The 5,000-nt window shown below is 37.1% G+C and overlaps 1 non-coding gene across 1 annotated transcript; it reads left to right on the top strand.

Annotated features, from left to right (window-relative positions):
* The first annotated feature begins 4,810 nt into the window (after positions 1-4,810).
* On the top strand, positions 4,811-4,881 carry TRNAC-GCA. Its single transcript has one exon. It is a non-coding gene; the product is annotated as a tRNA-Cys (tRNA).
* Positions 4,882-5,000: the final 119 nt, after the last annotated feature.

Raw genomic sequence — 5,000 nt, 5'->3', positions numbered from 1 at the left:
AGCTTCATGTTACGCCTACCACGAGACATGTCAGAGTAAGGGCATCCCAATCGGAGTGAATGGGATGACAGTTTCTTAGACCCAATCTGTAAAATAAGAATTTTGATCAAATCACACATCACAATATACTAGGCCTTCTAATTCTTTAAGAGGTTTATCTAAAAGATTTACGATATAACTAGGAAGACGTTTCAAGTACCAAACATGAGTTACTGGGCATGCCAGTTTGATGTATACCATTTGATATCTTCGTATCCGAGAATCAACAAACTCGACTCCGCATTGTTCACAAAATTTCGGGTCTTCTTTTTCATCTCTGATTACTCGATAGTTTCCACAGGCACAAATTCCACTTTTTATAGGCCCAAAAATTCTTTCACAAAACAATCCATCTTTTTCCGGCTTATTGGTTTTGTAATTAAAAGTATAAGGTTTTGTCACCTCTCTAACAACCTCTCCGTTGGGTAGTATTTTTTTGGCCTAAGCGCTTATTTGTTCAGGAGAAACTGATCCAATTCGAAGGTGTTAATGTTTATACCGGTCGATCATAGAAGAAAAATTATGATTCATTCCGATCAAGCTTCCTTCCTTTGAATCTAGAAGTTCTTCTCAGATACAAGGAAATGATTCAATTCCAGAGCCAAAGATCATAGTTCTCCAACGAGCAATCGAAAGGATTCTGGAGCATCCTCAGGTTTAGGTATTGTTCCTCCAATGATCGTAGTACGAAGTACTTCCTGACAAGCTCTAATATGATCAGATTTATAAGTAAGCATCTCTTGTAAAATGTGAGCAACGCCAAACCCCTCTAAAGCCCAAACTTCCATTTCTCCTACCCGTTGGCCCCCTTGCTTAGCCCTTCCCATAAGGGGTTGTTGTGTAACAAGTGCATAATGCACGCTGGAACTCCCATAAATTTTATCATCAACTTGATGAATCAATTTTAGGATATAGGATTTTCCTATTATAACGGGTTGTTCAAAAGGATCTCCCGTTCTTCCATCAAATATTCTGCTTTTTCCCGGATACTCGGGTTCAAACACCCACGGATTCACGGTTTGCTTATTGGCTTCATATAATTCAGAAAACACGAGTTTTTTAGAAGCCTCTTGCTCATATCTCTCATCAAAGGGTGCTATTCGATAATGCCTGTCTAGCAGATCCCCCGCTAACCCGAGCGAGCATTCAAATATCTGTCCTACATTCATTCGTGAAGGTACTCCTAATGGATTGAAGACCATATCAACAGGCGTTCCGTCTTGTGAATACGACATATCTTGTCTAGGAATTTTTTTGGAAATGATACCTTTATTCCCATGCCTTCCAGCAACTTTATCCCCTAGTTTTATTTCACGTTTCTGTGAAATATATACACGAATCATTTATGGATTATAACTAGAACCCCCCTTTTTCTGGATCTATTTCACATCAATAACTCGACCTCTGCTACCTATAGGTAATTTTAGACAAGTTTCCTTAGCAGTGGATACTTGAATACCAAGTATAGCCCATAATAATATATCTTCCGGGGCATATGATGATTCTTTCGTCATCTGAGGCGTTAATTTACCTACTAAAATATCACATGTTTCTACCCAAGACCCCATCATCACAATTCCGTTTCTATCTAAATTCCGGAGTAAGTGGGCTTCTAAATGCGGTATTTCATTGGTGATCCTTTCAGGGCCTTGGCTTGTCACATGAGTCTGAATTTCATATTTTCGTATATGAAAGAAGTATAAACATCGACATATACTAGACGTTCACTAATAAGTACGGCATCTTCAAAATTGTAGCCTTCCCATGGCATATAAGCTACCAATACATTTTTTCCCAAAGCGAGTTCGCCAACAACTGTAGCAACACCATCTGCTAAAATTTGTCCCTTTTTAATGCAGTTACCCCGTTTAACTTGGGATTTTTAATGCATACAAGTATTTTTGTTGGAACGTTGATACATAACCAATGGAATGCTTAGAGTGTCTCCATTACCTGAGAAAACGATCTTGTCAGTATCGGTAGAAACGACTTTTCCCTCGTGTTTCGCTATAGCGGAAACTCCTGAATCTAGAGCTACTTGGCATTCCAACCCAGTTCGAACAATGCACTTTTCGGACCGAGAAAGCGGAACTGCTTGACGTTGCATATTAGAACTCATTAAAGCCCGATTCGCGTCATTATGTTCGATAAAAGGAATAAGGGAAGCGCCAATAGAAAAATATTGGAAGGGAAAAATGCTTCGAAGATGAATCTGTTCCCATGCAATAGTCAGGTATTCTTGACGGTATCGAGCTGGAACGACCTGTTCTTCTTGAATGCCCTGATTCAACGCAAAAGAATTTCCGGCCGACACCATATAGTATTCATCTCTGCTTGGCGATAAATAAACTACCAGTACCCCTTTGAATCTCTCATCAATTTCAAAAAACGGACTTTTGAGAGACCCCCAATGACCAATCCTAGCATGAATAGCTAAGGATCTAATAAGTCCAACGTTGATTCCTTCAGATGTATCAATTGGGAAAATACGTCCATAGTGACTAGGATGGATATCTCGTATCCGAAAACTAGCAGTTCGACCTGTCAATCCTCCAGGACCTAAATAACTCAATTTTCTCCCATGAACTATTTGTGTCAATGGATTAGTTCGATCCAAAACATGAGATAAGGGGTGTAGACCAAAAAATGATTCATAAGTGATTGTTAATGGAGTTGATGTTACTAAATTATGGGGAGTCGGGATAAATTTATGCCTAATTGCTCCTCATATAGTTCCTCGAACCCCATTTTCTAAACGAACCAGAGCCAATCCGAATTGGTCTTGTAACAGATCCGCTACAGAGCGAATACGTTTATTTTTCAAGTGATTCATATCGTCAAGTGCACCCACTCCAAATTTCATTCCGATCAAATGATCCGCCGCTGCCAATACATCTCGTGGTAACAAAAATGTATTGTTCTGAGGTATATCAAGATTAAGTCTCCGGTTCATATTTCATCGACCAATCCTTCCTAATTCACATCTTTGTTGATTTTTTTTTTTTTTTGTAAGTTCCTTACATAAGGACTCGGAAAATACCGGATCCCCGCCGACACAAGCAAACTGTTGATAAAATTCCAAAATGGCATTTTCTTTTGACCCAATCTTTTTTTTTCTCCTTATCATTCGGGAAAGACAAGAAAATTTCAGGGTAGCAAACATTATCTAGAATTTATCTTAGATTCGAACCCATAGCTGATGATAGAACTAGAATAGATATTTTTTGTTTCCGACTCACACGAGCCCATATCCGTGCTTTTCGATCAATCTCTAATTCTGATCTTCCTCCCCAATCGGATATTATGGTGGCGGTATAGACCGAAATTCCGTTATGGTCCAATTCTGAACGGTAATAAATACCAGGGCTTTGCAATATTTGATTGATTACAATTGTGTATATTCCATTTACTATAAAGGTTCCCAGGGAATTCATTAGAGGAATGTTTCCAATAAATATGGTTTGTTCTTGTATATCCTTACTGGTTTTCCAAATTAATCCCCCAGGTACATATAATTCAGAAGAATATGTCAGTGATTCATACACAACATCTCTTTCTTTTATCAAGGGTTCTACCAATTGATAAGTTTCCACAAATAATTGAAATTCAATTTCTTGATCTATATCTTCTATTTTTGGAAATTTATAAAGTTCTTCCATCAAGCCATGATCAATGAACCTACAAAACCACTCAAATTGTATCTGACTAAACCCAGGTATTGTAAACATTCCCTCATTTCCATCCCGGAGCATCTTAAGCTTCCCATTTATAGCAAAATCCCATTATTGGCTCATTCTTCATCGAACCATATGGATCGATCTAGCAATGATGGAATGTATATTCTGTTTACTGAATCACATGAAATTTTACCCAACTTCATACCATTGAGCAGAGCAATAAGGATAATTTTCTATTTAAATTCGAATTTGCAACAGGATAAAACATTCCTGGAATCATAATTATGCCGATTATACTTTTTTAGAGTCTTGTATAAAATATCAAAAGTAATCCAATTTATACATATTATTATGATATTACAATCCGGTTGGGTACCCAAAAAAGAAATGATTCAAGGTTTGATCCGTTCTCTATGAATGAGAGAAAAACAGAAAAATCAGGAATAGTATAGAGTTTTTTTTTTTTTGCGAGGCACTTTTACCTATAGCTATAGTATCCTATCCATCCGGATATTTCCTATCCCAGTTATACTTGGGGTAACAAAGGAAGTGCTATATCATAATTTCTATTTTAGATTCAAAAAAAGGGAAGCATGATAATTCCTTATAGACATATATGGCTAAGATACCTAATTAGGATATCTTTGTAACAATCTCTGTTCCGGGGTTTACATATATATATATAATTGTTGTTATAATGTAAATTTAATTGAAAAAGATTGATTATTGAAAAGAATTGATACCGATAAGTATAAGTTGTGTATCAACTTTATTTTGCTGCCGTTGTTAAGGAAATGAAATTTGAGGCCCAAGAACTCTTCATGGATTCAAGTCAATAGTTAATGGTTCCAATTTGCCCTGCATTTTTCATTCTGTAACTGAAAATGCACATTTACATTTGCTTTTGAAAGATAAAAAAGGGGGAAGTTTTTAGGTGTTGTTTATTTTGAGAGTTGAGATACCATACAATCCATCAAAGGGAATCAACTGGGTTAAAAAAAAGGTTTTGGGGGGTTTAGGAAAGGGAGAAAGACAATGAGATTCAAGAAATAATAAAGAAGAGAGCGTTCCCTCTATTTTATATCCGTTTGTTTGGCGGCATGGCCGAGTGGTCAGGCGGGGGACTGCAAATCCTTTTACCCCAGTTCAAATCCGGGTGCCGCCTCATCTACAAAAAAATGGGAAAGACTTTCTTTTTTTGCTCAGCAGAAGCAATAGATTCTAGAAAACCATATTTTGGAGAGATATGGGGTAGGTAGTGCTGGATTGTATATTTTATGCTTT

The sequence above is a fragment of the Papaver somniferum genome, chromosome 4, assembly GCF_003573695.1.
Source record: "Papaver somniferum cultivar HN1 chromosome 4, ASM357369v1, whole genome shotgun sequence".
Lineage (NCBI taxonomy): Eukaryota > Viridiplantae > Streptophyta > Magnoliopsida > Ranunculales > Papaveraceae > Papaver > Papaver somniferum.
The sequence above is the reverse complement of the archived record's forward strand: the minus strand, read 5'-3'. Positions and strand labels throughout refer to the sequence as shown.